The following is an 18,764-nucleotide window of genomic DNA, read 5'->3' as shown; positions in this document are numbered from 1 at the left end:
ATTCAATCTCTTTTCAATGACATTGATAAGGATAAATGATCTCAGAAAACATGTAAATTGAGTATTTTTTTAAATGAAAAAAAACTAAATAAATTAAATTTAAAAAAACTAAATCTAGAAAGCAAAAAATGTTGATAAAATCTAAAATTCAGACATTTCAAGTGTCAAGGCACCAAATGAGGAAATTTTAGCAAGGCCCTGGTCATGGTTCACAATGGTAAGGTCTGTGTTGCAGAGAACTGCTGCCATATGATATTGTGCTGTAGGACAGTATGTGTACATTGCCCAGTAATTAAAGTTGTTTGTCATCATTGTAGGCTAGGTCATATAGTTGGAGTCTCAGATATGTCATTTTGCCAGGAGTCCACAGGAGTTATAGACAGTTAACCTAATCCTGTCAGGGGTAGGATAGGTTTTTCTTGGCCAAGATTCTTTGGGCTACCACACAAGTTGCTGCTGCGTTTGCTCCCAATCATTTTGGGGCAAACAGGCTACAGTGAGACAGACATTTTTTTTTTTCCAGAAAGTACATGCTTTCCTGTAGCGAAATAGAACTTATGGCTAGAACTCGTTAAACTGAGGTTAAGGAAAGAATTGTACCATTCAGCATATATTAAAAAAAGGAAACGGAGAAGAAGTGATAAGTGAAGAAATGAAAACCACAAAAGCCACCAAATAAGGAACCACAAGAACTTAAGGTTCCTGTTCCAGGGAAAGGGTTTGGAGATTCAATTTCATGACCAGAAACTGCGCCCTTCCAAATGTGCTCATGCACACACTCACCCACACACAAACGAAAAAAAAAATACACGATCATCATTATCAACATCATATCACCATCATCTTCCTCCTCCTCATCATCATGAATGCAATACCACGCCAGAAATAAGTGTACTCTTAAATTTGTAGTACTGTACATTATTGTGATACTGTGTGAGATGTCCCGTGCTTAGTACTCTGGAGAAAAAAAAAATCTAATGATGCGTTTTTTCCATGTTCCATTGGGTTTAACAATGAACATAAAGATGGGGAAGGTGGTCTCCTTAAAAAAATGCACACGTACTGTTAAATTAGAACATATTTCCATAAAGCTTAATATTTACATAATATCAGTACACTTCTAGTGGAAATGTTCTGGTGAGCATGAACAACTGAGAGACTGGATTGTCTTAGGGATTTTTCAGTCATTATGTATGCTATGTTTTTTCTATTATGATTTAAGAGTATAATTACAGAACCATGTATTTCTCTGTAACACTTTGTTAGAGGAATCAGTCTTACTTTTTTCATTACATTTATTTTCGGCCATGCTTAAATTTTTTCTCCGTCCAACTTCTGGTGCGTATAATTCGGATAAGCACAGTTGAGGCCAAAAGTTTACATACACCTAGGCTAAACACATTCAAATTCAAATTCATTTCATGTTACCATACATTTCCTGTGTTAAGTCAATTGTGGTATCTACTTTATTTTCATAAGATGTCATTTCAAAATAATACCTAAGAGACAGATTTATTTGATAGTTTATGTACTTATCAGATTTTCAGTGGATCAAAAGTTTACCTACACTTTGTAAGTATTTAGTGGCATTAGTTAATTTAAATTAACCTTAACTTCACTTAACTTGAATCAAACACTTGGGGTAGCTTTCCACAAGCTTCTCACAATACTTTGCCGGAATTTTTGCTCATTCCTCCTGACACAACTAGTGTAACTCAGTCAGGTTTGTGGGCCTCCTTGTTCGGACACGCTTTTTCAGTTCAGTCCACAAATTTTCTGTGGGATTTGTGATGGCCACCCCAATACTTTCACTTTGTTGTCCTTAACCCATTTTTTTATGACTTTGGAGGTATTCTTAGGATCATTGTCCTGCTGGAAGACCCAGTTGCGACCAAGTATTAACTTACTAGCTGATGAGGTATTGCTTAAGTATTTCTAGATAATCCTCCTTCCTCATAATGCCATATATTTTCTGAAGTGCACCAGTCACTTTTCTGGTAAAACACCCCCACAACATGATGCTGCCACCCCCATGCCTCACAGTTGGGATGGTATTCTTCTGATTAAAAGCCTCACCCCTTTTCCACAAAACATAGCGCTGATCATTATGGCCAAAGAGTAAAATTTTTCTTTCATTTGATCAGAGAACGCTGCTCCAAAATGCTAGGTCTTTGTCCTGGTGATCACCTGCAAACTTTATTCTGGCTTTTTATGCCAGTCTTGGAGTAGGGGCTTCTTCCTTGCGCAACAGCCTTTCAGGCCATGGCGATGTCGGACTCTCCTAATGGTGGATGTAGATACTTTGGTATCTGATGCCTCCAACTCCTTCACCAGTTCCTTTGTTGTTGTCTTGGGGTGTCATGGTCCTGTTTTCCTGTCTGTGTTTCCCTTGTTGGGCCGCCAGATGGCGGCACTTCTGTTTTGTGTCCTGTTCCCCCCTGTTAATTGTATTATTGTTTGTCTCGTTATTCTATCATTGTTCCCACCTGTGTCTTGTTATCCCCTCCTTCTGGTTTGATTGTTTTTTGAGTTCACCTGTGTCTTGTTAAAAACCCCTGTCTATTTAAGTTCTTTGTGCCCTTGACTCGGGTGCTGGTTCCTTGTGTTTGTTTCCGACGTATGTTTCAGACCATTTGTACCTGCCTGCGTTTTTTGACCCGTTTGTGTTTGTTCCCGACTTCTGTTTGTTTCAAACCGCCTGTACCTGCCTGTGTTTTGTTTGACCTGCCCTTGTGCTCTGCCTGCCCGTGTTCTGCCCTGCCCGTGTTTGTGAGTTCCTCTTGTTCTGTTTTATTTCGATATTTTTTGAGTTTGTGTTTTTGCCCATTGTGGCCTTGTCTGTTCCCTGTTTGTTTGCCTGTTAGTAAAATCTTTGTTAATTTTCCCTTTTTGAGTTTTGTTCCTCTGCGTTTGGGTCCCCCCTACCCGTACCGTGACATGGGTTCAGTTGAACCTTTTGGACCAAAGTTTGTTTAGCCCTGGGAGTTATTTTGTGCCTCCTTCCTGAACGAAGCAGTGTCTGTGTGGTCCCAAAATTTTTATATTTGCATACAATTGTTTGTACAGATGCTCCTGGTACCTTCAGTTGTTTGGAAATTGCTCCTAAGGAGGAACCGGACTTGTGGAGGTCCACAATTTTTTTTTTTTTTTTTCTGATCTTAGCTGAGTTGCTTGGATTTTCCCATGGTATCAAGGGCAAAAAGGCAGTGGCTCTAAAGGTAGGCCCTTAAATACAGCCACAGGTGCCAATTAACTCCTAATTATGACAATTGGCCAATCAGAAGCTTCTAAAGTCATTACATCAATTTCTGGAATCAATTTCCAGACTGTTTGTAGAGACAGTCAGCTTGGTGTATGTAAACGTTTGACCCACTGGAATTCTGATATAGTGAATTAAAGCTGAAATAAATCTCTTTATTCAATTGTTTTAAAATGACCTCTGATGTGAACAAAGTAGATGCCCTAATTGACTTGCCAAAAAAAATATGTATGGTAACATGAAATGTGATTTGTTAAACTGAGTTTGAATAACTTTAGCCTAGGTGTATGTAAAATGTTGGCCTCAACTGTAAATTTAACCTGTTTTTGTTAATGAAAGAGCTTTCTAAAATTAATATGCTTCAGCCATTCTGTCAGCTTCGGGACAGTCAACGTGTGTGGAGAGAAGATTCACTTCTCGTTTTCTCAGAAGGCATCATGATTTAGGATCATGTTACTAGTGTGAAAATTGCTTTTAGCGTATAAAATAAGGCTACATTATCAGGGTGGAGAGCCAGCCAGTCCTGTGTGAAACTGACCAATGCTGAAAAGGAGGAAGTGACCTTCTCTCTATCTGTAAAGTAATCCGTTTGATTCTGTAACCCCCTAGGTTGTTTAAATTTGCAGTAAAGTATCATCAACTCTTCACTCAACCAGACTTTGAGTATTGACTGCTCTGTCAGCTAGCTTGCTGGCTAATAGAAAATAGTAAGTTCTGGTTAATAGTGACTGTCGAGTGAGCTAGTTGCCACAAAGCAAGGAGTTTGATTAAATGAAGCAAGTGAAGGAAGTCTTACCCCCCCCCCCCCCCCCCCCTCCCAACCCTACCTTTTTGGATACGCAAAAAATAAGCTCTTGGTACTTGTTCTGTGAGAGACATGGTTTCCACAGAGGAGATAGAGGCCACAGGATCCCACACACCTCAAAGGTCATATTGCATCAACATTCCTACCATGTGCCTAGTCTTATCGTGGGGGATATCAGACTGAGAAAAACAGATTTTTTTTTTCATAAAGAAGTTTCCATTTGTACTTAGAACTCTAAAAACATGTCAGTGTTTGGAATACAGTTCTTTTTCAGCACACCACTTAAATAAAACCATTTTAATTCAGTTTAGAAAGAATGCCTTTTTTATTTCCCAATGAATATTTTGAGCATTGTATCTTATTTAAATTTAAATTGATGTCACAGCTGCCATTGAGCTGTGGTTTGGAGAGAACAACCTATGCATTTGTTACACTCTTTCATCGAACTTAAATATTTTAGATTTAAAGATGGGTAACCACACAATACATGCACATAAATAACTGTGTACCAGTAAAATTGTCCTGCATAACTCCTATGTCTGGATTGAATTTGACCTCATTTGGACTAGTCTGTGGACATTATTTGGGATAGGTTTTATGTTTATGAATGATATATAAATCTCCTGTTCCATATTTGTACTTTATGGTTATACAGCACTTATTATACTGATATAGGTTATACCAGTACAATACTGCACATGTAATTTGTAAAGTTAATTTGAAAAGATGATAGTTTTCTAAACGTTTTAGTTTAGTTTTTTTATTATGCATGACATGTTCATGCATGATATTTAATTATTGAATCACTGGGCTTTACAAAAGCACTGCTGTTCAGACAATTTGAACATTTTTGTTTACATACTTTCAAACATTGATTTATATATACAATATGGACCTAATATGATAAATGCAAAACAAAATATATTCAACTCTAAATTTGATTAGGATTACATATTTGATTTATTGACTTGTATTGGCTTGTCCCAAGCATAACTTTTATATAGCTTTTTATGCTACCATAATTTGCATCCATTCTATATATGAGTAACTTCTAAAACCACCTTGTGGTATGAATTCTGATGATGAATACAGATGACAGATGGTCTGTTTTATTTCCTCCTCCAAAAATTCAAAATAAATAGCCCCAACAGTTTAAAAAGCATGAATCTGCAAGTTTGCAAAACAGGAAATTTGACAGAGAGAGAGAGGAGAAAAACACATCCGTAGACGTTGGGGGAAACCCACGCACTTTATTAGCTGCCAAATTCTCTCCAAAATTTTTTTTACTAATCATAACACAAGGCTTCTTACCACACTGATGAGAATAACCAAAAACGGCTTTTTGCAAAGCACTTTTTGAGAAGACAATTGAGAAATTAGATCCTAATTCATAGGAGATAATACGTGTCCCCAACAAACTGGAGATGAAAAGCGCTGTGCTAATACTGTACCACTGTATCATGCTGACAAAAATCAATTTGAAATGATCAGAATTAAAATATTGCATGAGAAATGTTGATTAAGGGCGATTATGTGGCACAGTCCGTTTCTTGGTGAGCTCTTGAGTCGTAATTGCCAGCAACGGCTGCCTTCTCTATCTGTTACCCTCCTACTTTCTCCGTGTCTGAATAAAGCAAAAATATTTTGATTTATTCAGACAAGGGAGGGGAGAATAAGGGAGGTCAGACTGTCTGCCCTCTTCTTAAAAAAATAAATATTGTTTATGAAATATTGTATAGGAACAGGCCATGATTGAATCTCTTGATCTTTGGCATCATGACAAAATCTTTTTTTCTTTTTGTACCTCACATTTGTTTGATTACACACTTTTATAAAACTGTTATGAATAATTATGTTCTTGTAAACAGGATGTTTATTATTCTGTTCTAAACAGGATGAAGCATCTGAGGAAACCAGACACATATGAAGACTGAATCAGTCGCTAATTTTGAGATTAAAACAATATCCTATTCAGCCGACCCTGCATAGCCGCAGAAACTCGACTTGCGCACCATTCCTCTCATCTTACTTTTCAGCTCCCTCTGCTGGTAAAATGCATTCAATACAGCAAGCAAGCAGTGGTTTCTGGATCCTAGACCATGGTAGACAGTCACATACACACTCACCGGCCACTTCATTAGGTACGTGCTAGTACCAGGTGTGGTCTTCTGCTGACCTCGTTTGTAACGAGTGGTTATTTGAGTTACTGTTGCCTTTCTATCAGCTTGAACCAGTCTGGCCATTCTCCTCTGATCTCTACCATCAACAAGGCATTTTGGCCCAGAGAACTGCCACTCACTGGATATTTTCTCTTTTTCGGACCATTCTCTGTAAACCCTAGAGATGGTTGTGCGTGAAAATCCAAGTAGATCAGCAGTTTCTGAAATACTCAAACCAGCCCGTCTGGCACCGACAACCATGCCATGTTAAAAGTCACTTAAATCACATTTCTTCCCCATTCTGATGCTTAGTTTGAACTTCAGTAGATTGTCTTGACCATGTCTACATGCCTAAATGCATTGAGCTGTTGCCATGTGATTGGCTGATTGGATATTTGCGCTAACGAGCAGTTGAACAGGTGTACCTAATGAAGTGTATTTGCACACAGAAATTATATCGACAGAATGAAGGCCAGGCTCCTCTTCCTTAGTCTATAGGGTATATTTGAGCGCACCCTTCTGATTGTCAATACTTTGTGCCCCATATCTGTCTCAAATCCACTACAGTAATGTTCCTCAGATTCCACATGAAACAATGGTGAAGAAGTGACCCATATTCAGTTACCATATATAATACAGAGATGAGCTATAATAAAGCCAAATCCCACCAGCAAACAAAACTCTAAAGTAGCTCACCACATTAAATACCAGAAGTGGCCTACGGGCAGCTTGCCACATGAATGTGTGACTACTTTTTTGAAACAGAAAGATTTTTGTCATATGCCAGAATTTTCCCAGACTTAAACTGCTGACTATGCCGACTTCAGGCCAGAATTGAGCCATGTGTATCTAGTCATTGCCCACAAACAATCAGCCAGTTGTGCCTACACTGAATCGGGATCAGAACTGACACGGAATGAACCCAGTGCTATGCGCTATTTGAACCTTGTCCAAGGCCATTCTTTTCAGACTCAGGCAGACAATGAGTCTAATTATGCAGAAAACAACAAATGCTTTTATATGTAGCCATGTAGCTGTCTGAGTCATGAATACTGTTTGGTAGCAAAACCCATTAGCAGGCCAGATTCCCATACGACTGTTAACATTATTTACTAGACCGAATCTGAACGCAAATTCTGGTGCTTAATTTCGGTGCTGTCCATACTAACGTCATACAATCAATATGTTGACATGTTTGGAAGCTAGCTAGTATTGAACATGGCCAAAATTCTGAAAGCAAACCTAAAGTGTCGCTGTATTTTACCCAGAAGGATTCATACAATGGGACATGCCTTTGCAATAAAAAAGATGTTATTTAATGTTGTCGTTTGGCCATTCTTTTTGATATTTAATGAATTTAAAGAAGGTAGATTATCGTTTCAGGTTTCAAAAGTATTGTTTTAGCAGGGATATCATCAAAATGTGAACGTACCCATTCCTAATCATGAAAAGATCTTATGAGGGATTTACATGTGAAATTATAGAAAATGAATTTCAGAAATATGTAGCTATATAAGTAATAGTTAAATTTTTTATTTTCTTTTTTCTTTTTTGGTAAACAAGCTAGCTTCCACACAAAGCAATGATGGCAACTGCAAAATGAAATAAAAAATGTGTGCACTTCCTTATTCTGTAGGTGAGTATTCAAGGTTGTTATTGGCTTATGTAGCTAAATGTCCAATGGGGAGGATTATTGATTGTGGGACTGGAGAATTTATGATGATGTAATCAACAGAAAAAATAAGAAGGAAAAAATGCAAAATCACCCAGGTATTGAGTTTTATTGTATTGATGTATTAAGTATGTTAATTGTGTCTGTTTACACGAGGTCAGAAGGTACAGAATTTAATGTAATTTTTTCAGTCTTATTAGATATGACCCAGGGGTGAGTGAAGATGTTCAATGGATGACTTCAGACCAGATGTAATGTATGGCAGATTTAATTCCAGTAGGGCAAAGTTACACAGTCCACACTGCTAAAAGTGATGCTGGGATCTGTCCGACAGGTTGTAGGAGATGAAGTTACATTACACTAAAAGACTGTTCTCACTGTAATGGCTTACAAATGCACTAACTAAGGGCTACATTCCTACTATACAGAGTATATTCTTAATATCTCAAGGCGCTCTTGCCTGTTACAAAAACAATAACCGACTAACAGACACAGGTTTTCATCTGCTTGGTTTTTGCAAGATGAGCAATTGTGTGTTTGATAAGAAAATTACAGTATTCTTCTCGCACAACTGAAAATTAGATAAAGAAAACTTGTCTTGTCTCTTTCCTCTTCTGAAGGTCAGTTTTCCGTAATTTTCCACAGCAAGGAATCTTCCCCATTAGGAGGGGTACTGTGTTTGATGAGCTTTCCATGCTAAAGGTGTGCTGCAGTTCCCCGGTGGCCATTGGACAACCCCCTTTAATGTTAATAACCAGACAGATTTATAAGAAGACAAGCACGCTTACAGGAACTCAAATCATCAGTGCTTTCATATTCCTTTTAAAATAAGGACTAGGTATTCAGAGTATGTAAACAAAAATATCACCTTGACATCAGCTTGAGCTGATAACAGACAAGTTTGTTGTTTCCGTGGAAACATTTCAATTGTGTTATCTTATTATCTGTCATCTTATCTTATTATCTGTTTTTCGAAGGTAAAAATATCTGACTCTCAGAGTGAACAGGTTATTTGTGAAATTAGGTTCTTTTGCTCAAATCAATATTTGATCTATTGGAAAATGCCAACTAATGTCTTATTTCACACCTTTGTCTAAAATTTGCATATTGCATGACATCTGTGAACTTTACAATTGCATTGAACACAGGAGTTTATTTATTTATTTATTTATAGATCATTTTATTGTAGTTCTTTGCCCTTTGAATATCAGCATTATACTTTATGCATTGGAAAATACATACGCAAAAGAAATGGGCAAAATAAAATGAGGAAAATATATTTTTAAAACAAGTTTGCCCTTTGAATAAGTGCTTGTCCAATGGGATAGTTCGGGTCCAGGCACACGGTACGTCTTGGTTTATTCAGGAGCACACTGTTTAAGACACACACACACACACACACACACAGACAAAATCATTATTCCTCGTTTCAAACTACCAACTCTTTCTCATCAAGAATGGAAATACGTGATAAGAAGAAACATACACAATTTCAACCCTGTCACATGCCGGGGTCTCTGGATACACCTGGTACATGAGGATGTTCTTGGGCCTGATCTGAGACCTCATCTTTCCTGTGCAGATGCAGCGTTGACTGTCACTCATTGGGTGAGCTGGAAGGCAAAGCAGTGGTAGTTATGAGTTATGAGTATATTGTAATTTTTCTTCACTTTTTAATGAGTATACTGTAATTTTTCTTCACTTTTTAATGAGTATACTGTTATCTGTTCTTTACTTTTTAATGAGTATACTGTAATATGTTCTATTTTAAGGCCTCTTCTGTGGTACACACAAAATGGCCCTATGTATCTCAGCGGAAGAGGTGTGAAATAGTGTTATTACCACTGTCAACACAGAGGGGCAGTGTTTCAGCTTCATTCATTGTGCTTCACAATGCAATTCTACCAAATGTTATATTTAAAATGCATCAACGCTTTGTAAAATTAATCCAACGTGACATGTAAGTAATCACTTTATGATTTTAACAACTGCATTTTAGGCTCTGTGACATTTCATCTCAACCTGACTTCTGCAGAATGAAAGCATGCTTACCTGGACCATTTATGCAGTTTTGCCATTTTGTCAATTAACCTTCTACTTATTTAATATAGACTTTAATATAATGTCTGCAGAGTTGTGAAAATAGTCATTAAATAATTATCTTACCTTCAGTCATGTCTGTGATCACCAATGCAGCACAAATCCAGAACAAAATGATAATTCTCATTTTCCTGGCTGTGTGTGATGGAATGAAGTAACTTAAGTACTTAAAGCGAAGAAGGATTGAAGTCAGGATGACAAGATGTAAGGTATTTAAAGACTTACAGGGGGTGGGCACCAGTACAGTATATGGGTTGTTCCTTCCATGAAGTTTGAAGGGGGAATACCGATCATCTCCCAGCTTTTGAAATACGTCCATGTATTGTTACTGCAAATAAGAGATTTCTTTGAACAATACCCTTTCCAGTAAGGTTTGTAGATGCACTGTATTCATCTGCTTTAACTTTGTGTTGATTACACCAGACTGTTCACACATTTTGGTGCTCAGCACCAAATATTGGCAAAAGCATGTCTTGAATCACTATGAGATACTTGTTCAGAACTTCTTTTTTTATACCAGATTGGTAAGTAATAATTGCATACATATTTCCTGGTGTATGTTTCTCACACAGAAATATAAAAAATGACTACTGAAAATCATACAATAATATTTTTTAGAATGATGTGTTTCATGGCTATGCATTAAATGGCAAGCTGTATTACATATTCTGCAGGATTTGTACTGTATTTCAGAATCACGAAAGTAAGAAAAGCAAAACTCACACATATCTTATTGTAATTCTTTAGAGTACAGTTTCTGGAGTCGTTTTAAATACATTAGTTCAAATGTGAAATCCCCAAAGAGTCATTTAAAAAATGCAGCTACTGAAAGTAATTTTACAAAATACCATTGTGTCAGTGCATGTCATAGTGAAACCTACATTGGCATGCATGTATGGCACAGTGGTAAAACCAGCTTCTCTAACGGTGCAGCGAAAACTCATCCAGAAACCCAGAAAAGATCAAAATAACTGCAGGCCTCTCTAGCCTCAGCTAAGTTCAGTGTTCATGACTCCACAATAAGAAAGAGAGTGGGCAAAAATGGGCTTCATGTGAGAGTTGCAAGATGGAAACCACTGATAACCAAGAGAACCATAAACGCTCATCTCACATTTGAAAAAAGCACCTGGATGATCCCCAAGCCTTTTGGGATAATGTTCTATTGACCAATGAGACAAAAGTGGAACCTTTTGCGTGATATAGGTCCCATCATGTCTGGCGTAGAGCAAATACAGCATTTCACAGTGAGAACATCACACTAACAGTCAAACATGGTGGTGGTAGTGTAATGGTGTGGGAATGCTTTGCTGCAACGGGACCTGAATAACTTGTCATGATTCAAGGAGCCATTAATTCTGCTCTGTACCAGAAAATTATTAAGGAGAATGTCTGGTCATCTGTCTGTGAGCTGAGGCTAAAGCATGCAGCAAGACAATGTCCAACCAAACAAACAAAATTAAAGTTTTGGAGTGGCCTAAGCAAAGGCCTGACTTGAAGCCAACAGACACTCTGTGGCAGGACCCGAAACAAGCAGTTCATGAATGCAAACCTGCCAATTTGCCTGAATTAAAGGAATTCTGTAAAGAACAGCGGGCTAAAATTCATCCACAGCGATGTGAAAGACTGATATCAAATAATATAAAGTGTTTGGTTGCAGTTATTGCTGCTAAAGGTGGTGCAACCAGTCATTAGGTTCAATTACTTTTTCAGATGGGTGATATGGGTGTTTGATAACTTTTCTGTAATCTTCCACTGTAAATGCAATAATATTTTTAAAATGTTTTGCGTTTACTCAGGTTCCCTTTCCCTAAAGTTCCCTTTTTCTAAAGATCTGAAACCAGCACTGTATGTCTTATATTAAGCCTACATTGTATTCAAATTAAAAGGCTGTCTTACAAATAAGTATGGTCACAAGATTGCTTCGAAAACTAGATATGTCTTGTAAATACTGAGAACAGAGGAGAGGTTTTTGTTTTTAAATAATACCCGTGGAACTAGAAAATCTTATTTCTTCTTTCCATTTTGGAGTAAGCCAGTGAACCTGATCTTGTACTGCACTTAAGTCACCTGATATGAGTCTCTCCTTTTTGTAAGACTACTGTCATGGCAGCTAACCAGTTTCACATGCTTCGTCATTAACGTCTTACATAGCCACTGGCACAGACTTTCCCTATCTCTTCAGCTCTCCTGAGTCTGAAATGTTAGATATGATATGCATCATATTACTCATGTATAAACCGTAACATGGGCAGGTGAAAAAACCTGACATCTGCCTAACTCCACAACTTATGAAAAATGACAGTTCCAAAGGTAATCGTTGTCTCCTTGCAAAGGTAACTCAATTCAAACTAACAGACAGCAACTGAAGAGACCTGTTCAACTGGCATTTCTGTTTGCCGTACACACAGCACAACAATAGAAACCAAAAGTAAAAGAAGCTATTTCATTTTTTTCTTTCACTATACATGGGCAAATAGACCCCTTTTAATGTATTGCCTAATGTTTTTGAAAATACATTTATGTGAAATATATATTCATCATATTTCCAAAACAGTCCACATATCTAAAATGTATTGCATTATATTGTATTTTTGTCAGGGAGGGGATTTCTTGAATGTGATGGACTTATAGCTTTCACCTGTAAAACTAGAAGACTAATAAGACTAAAGTATAGATAACGGAATCAATATCAAATACATGCTTTGAGGAAGTTTATTTCATTTTTACTATTCATTTAGTCAAAGCTGTTCATTAGTGGCTCTCGAGAAAAAAAAAATCTGGAAGCAAAATGCCTAGGCCTACATACTAATTAAAACGTGTCCATTGTTTTCATTAATTACACAAATGCACAATCAATAGCAATGCAAATCAACATAACCATTTAACTAAGTGTATTAATTAATTAATCCATAACTAAACATATGGTATGCAAGTATATGTCGTAATAAATGGAGAATCATGCACCCGGATTTTATATATATATTAGTCTTACTAGTTTTTCAAAACATTTACCAACCATTTTAAATATGTGTTCATAGCGAGCACAGGAATATTACAGCTCAAATGTAAAATGAACAACAGCAACATCAAATGCAATCATCCAAAGTGCTTTCAATTTCCCCGTTTTTTCTTGCCTCGTTTTCCTTTCGGATTTTTCACTTGCGGCTGTGTTCTGCAAAAGGAAGGCACGTGTTTTAAATATATATATACAGTATCTTACTAACTATAATTCAATATTTCCATGCATTCGCTCTCATTTTATGACACATGAGATTGCTATATGTTATTCAAAATGTGCTTATACATGGACGGCAATAATGTGCAGACATCACTCACTATTTTGAAAATGTTGAACATATTATGAAATACAATGTAATGTGTTGTACTTTACCGTTTGTGGTTCAGGAACATTTTCCCTTGCCTGCCAAGCGGATCGAGACAGAGTTTCTTCCCAGTCTTCTTTAGAGTAACACTGCCAGAGGAAATGGAAACGTATCATCTCAAACGTGTAACTACGCTTGCTTAGAGCTACTGCTAAATCCCCGTAATCGTTAAACCTTTCAGTCAGAATTAGCCAATTATGGCAGTGACTTTAGCGTCAGGGCAACCACGGTAGCCTACTTACAGTATTTCAATCTTTGAGCAAAAGGTAGATGCTGGAAACGTTTCAATGGTCTTCACGCGTTTTAAGTGCACGAGCTTCCTGGGATTCCCGGTGCATATGCATCGTTCGGTCCCTTGAATTTGTCCTAGAAACAACAACAAAAGTTATAGTCTCTTGTGTATGATCACTTTGATTCATAACACAGGAGCGGCAGGCCAATATATGCTTACAGATTTATGTAATCAGAAATCCTGCAATACATATATGTATAACAGGGCAGTGCATAAATATTTTGACCAGGCGCTCAATGCGAGACATGGGCTCACCAAACTTGAAAAACCTATTTTATGTTTATTTATTTACCAAATCAAAGCGGCACTTAGGGCAAATGGGATAATAGGGCAGGTGGGTTCTCTGGCACCAAAAGGACCCCCCCCCCCCCCCAACCCTGCACGTTCCTGATACATACAGTAATGTTTTATTTTAATTCAAGTATATGCGCATAATTTTATCCAAACCATCGCATCCTGACCCTTGCCAGACATTGACAAATGTCACATTAAACGTGACCTTTCCTGTCTAATGCCAGCGTTTCGATAATTCCTGCGTTTCTATAATTCCTGGCAAAATCTGCAAAGTCCATGGGTAACAACGTACAACTGTGTCCTATGGAAATTCGAGGATCAGCTGCGATATGCGTTAAAATGTTCGTGAACTTATCTCTGGAACATCTGACTTTCTCAGAAGCAAACGCATGATCAAAACCACAACTAATTGAGCAATTTAAAGGCCAATCCTTACCGTTCACATAATGCTTACGAAGTCTCACTCTTGCGCAATATTAATACTGGCATGAATTTTGCGTGAACAGCAATGCACAGCCCATGAACTCAAAATGAAACACTGACCACACTTTAAGTAAACTTGAAATAATTCAGCTAATTGTACTATCGTGCTTAGTTTATTTGAAGGGATGTTCGCTGTAATCGACACATCTGCAAAGAACACACTACAATAAAAACATAGGCTATTATAAAAAAAAATAACATCATATTGAATAAAATCATGGCTTATCATATTTAACAAATTGTACTGTAAAATGTACATTATGGAAACATGCATTATCTGACCTGCACAATGAGTCACTCCAACTCCAAAGATTATGACGCACGCAAAAAACAAAGTAGCAGTATTCATTTCCCCTTCCTTGAGTGAGGAGAAGAAATTCGATGTACGGTCAGCCACTCTTCAATACGACCATTACTGATTTACTTTCTCTTTCCCAATGAAACGGAAACCAATGAGATCCCTATCTGTTAACCTCACTGGGTCTCACAGTGTTTCGGGAATTCTGGGTTCGAAATAATTTGATATCGCCTTATAAAATTACATAAAATTAATACATTAATAAAATAAAATTACAAGGTGCAGAACCTCTGTAGGCTATTCACCTATATTTTCCACGTTTGAGGCCCTGGTCTGGTAGAATAAGTGATTGTGCTACTTTAAGCCGAAAGAACTAACTTCGGAAGTTACCATTGCTAAAAGGTAATTTAACTTTTGTGTAAGAAACAATGACTGCAATTTTGATCTGATAAGCGCCCTACAAGGCCCAAAAGTTAGCACACTAAACCATGTAAAAGAAGCACTGCATGTGTTAATATGTTTTGTACATTTTATCTATATATGAATATTAAATATCTCCTGATATCGTATGCATTGACTGGTACCTAATCTCGGTTCTTGGAATCGAAAGAACTGTAAGAAATCAGACAGTACATTCTGGTCCAGGTCTTAGTCTGCCTCCTTGTGGTTTTTTTTTCACATGCTGATAAAATATAGCGAATACTTCCGTGGAAAGTTCAGGAGAATGGGACCTGTACGTATACATCGACAAAGAAATAGTAGTCCTTAGTTACAGTTCCTATTAACTATTTACAGTTATATATACGTCAGCAGTGTTAGTTAAACACACTGATATCGATGTAAGAAAAACATTTTTGGAAGTACCTTGTGATGAGTAAATATTGCCTTTTTCAACAAGAGGAAAACAGTATAATTTATTATAATGTGCACCAATGAAACAAATCAATTTGAAAATAAGTCACCATTAAATAATGACACCTAATTATGGGCATCAAGTCACTATGTTTTGTGATGTTATAAGCTTCTGTGTAAAGCATCTTTGTGCTATTGCTGCCGGCAGTGGTGCTGAACACGCTGCCCGAGGAATGTAAATGGGAAAGCTATCTCAGGTCAGGGGAGGTAATGTGTTACCTCTCATTTCCCAGCCCAGGGGCTTTTAAAGTTGCCGATGTGCTCTGTCAGAGTACTACCTTTTATTATTACCCTAGAAACATCCATGACTCTGTCTCCACATCCAAAAAGATGTGTTTTATGGTTTACCATCTTTATCTTGCCCTTTCACCCTTTCTTTCCCTCCCTAACTCTGTGTTTAATCCAGAAAATGTTTATAAACCTGACCAATCAACCAAACAATAAAAAAAAGGTCGCATGCAGTAAATGTGATAACCAAAATTATTACAGCCTATAAATCCATAAGGCACATTATAGCTGACAAAACTTGGGCGAATACAGAGCAAAAACAAATGGCAGTAATGCTCATTAAAGTATTCAGAAAAGGGTTGAGGCCAACTGTAGGTTTCTGGCGTTTGGCTCCCATTCCAAGGCACTCAGCTGCATTCACCGTTGTACTAAATTGCTTTGGAATAGATCATTTGGAAGGCACCATGCTATTAGATGTGTTTGGGGTTTAAATGGCGAGAAGAGAGACAAATGCGTCAAAGGAAGCTGTTGGTGTGAATGTAGGCTTATACCTGAAAAAAATTAAAAAAATTTTTTTGGGAAGTGAATATCATGGGAATGTGCAGAGATGTTTAACTTGAAAGACATCCTGTAGCTCCTGAATGCTTTTGTTTAAACTTGGTAGTTAGGGCAAAGGACTGTGAATAATTGATAGCTTTACCAAACAGGAGTAGATTTCTCAAATAATCTTTCACAAGTAATCCACAATCCTAATCTGCTGGAGGTCATAAGGCCAACTCGTTAGTGAGCTGTTCTCATATCAATGCCCATAAATGGGAGATTCCCCCAGTGCTTGCTTATCGATGGCAGCTTGTCGCAAGCAATGAACAACAGGGCTCTCTTCCTTGGAAGAGTTAGCAGCAAGTGCAAAGTGGAATGCAGTAGAAATGTCAATTTCTCTCCTTGAACCCTTGCCTCAGACATAGTATGTCATTATAGGTATTTTCAGATGTTGATGCCCCCCTGTAGTACCAACCCTCATTTTACTACTGTTTTTTTTAGAAAAAAAGCATGCAGGGAAAGTACTGTAATTACCACACAGAAACTCTGTCCCCCAACAAACAGAAACTGAAAGGAGAGGGGAGGGGGAGGGGAGAATGGGTATAAGAAATACAGATACAAGAAGTCTTAAATAAACATTGATTCAAGGCATTAGAAACTGGTTTTGGGAAATGTAAGAAGGGTAGACTGTTCATTTTGTTGCTTGGCTTGTTGATTCTCTTGTCCAGGGCTCGCTTGAAAAAGAGATGGATATCTCAATGGGACTCACCTTGCAAAAAAAGGAGAATTTAAATAAATACATCCATGTTAAACAGTAATACCAGCCCAGACACAGCATAATCAATTTGGATAAATTACATTTATACAGCTTGCTTTCAATATTGAATGCTCTTAGGAAGCAGTAGATTTAAATAATAATAAGCTTTAATAATAATAATAAGCTTTATTTGTATAGCACCTTATTCATACATAAAATGTAGCTCAAAGTGTAGCTCAAAATAAAACACCCAGTAATGCAGCCTCCTACATTGCATTACTGTGTATTTTATAAAGAATCTGTGCTCTCCTGTTTGCAGATTTGTGGTAAACTTTGTACATCCACTTTGTTTTTAATGTAAGCATTTTGAGGGTGTGTGGTTTTCATCACGTTCTCATGAGCAGGGAATTCCTGGACTCGGAGGGCTGACCTATGAACAGCTGATGAACTCTGTAAACAACATGGGAAATTCAGGCATGTGTTATTGCTGGAAACGTTTGAGAAGGTGAAGGCCCCAAATAAAACAGGCTACATCCAGCAAGCATGTTAACAGTAACATTACTGATATCCTGAAAACATTTTGTAATTCTTGATGTCATCTTTATTTTCAAAGGACTGCAGTCAACCTGCCCATTTTTTTCATCCAATTCATTATCTAATGCCAATCAGGGATGATCACAAATACGATGCTTTCCATGGACAAGCAACAACATAACCGTGAGAAATCACAACAGCAGGATCCACTTGTCAATCAAAACAATGCACTTCCCATATGTCTGTGAGGGGTGGGGGCTTTTGGCTTCTTGAGGTGGGGGTGGGGGCACAGTCATAAATGTATTTGTTAATCAAACTAATAAAGATGATCTCTAAATTGGGGGAAAGGTGGTGGGATTAAAAAAAGACAAAACAAAACTGTCCCCTTGGAGATGTTGCACTGAATTAAAGCTTCATCAGTGGCATACTCTGCACTGCCGACAGAGGGAAAACCCTTGACTGTGTGTTCATTAAAGATGACCCACGCCACCTATCGCAAACATTGTTATTTGCCGTACTGGCCATATATCAAGCCTGTTACTGTGCGTTGTCATGACCCAGTGGTTACTTTGGATGTGCGTACACACTGTCTTAAACCCACAAGCATATGTGCACACACACACACACACACACACACACACACAGACACACAGTTTAACTTTCCTCCAACAGCTTCAAGTGAAAACAAATAAACCAAAAACGAATTTATATATTTTATCTGCATTTAAAAAAAAAGTCTTTATTTTAAAAAATGTTCTTACCTTTTAATTAAAAATAATAATAAAATACTGTCAACTGTAATCCACCTGCTGCCACCTTGTGGTTCATTTGAGAAACTAATACAAATGAAAATGTTATGGCGCAATCACAATGAACTCGCAAACAACTTAATGTTAGGATGATGCCACCTGAAATAGGAAGGACATTTTATTTATTTTAATGTTAGCCCTTCAGTTCACCAGTTTGGCTCTTTCTGGAGTAATGACTTGTCCGTGTTATAAAAGGCAAAAAAGCTCCCCTATACATACAGATAGCATATATATATATA

This window comes from Anguilla rostrata, chromosome 10 (genome assembly GCF_018555375.3).
Source record: "Anguilla rostrata isolate EN2019 chromosome 10, ASM1855537v3, whole genome shotgun sequence".
Taxonomy (NCBI): Eukaryota; Metazoa; Chordata; class Actinopteri; order Anguilliformes; family Anguillidae; genus Anguilla; species Anguilla rostrata.
This window is presented reverse-complemented; position numbering follows the sequence as displayed.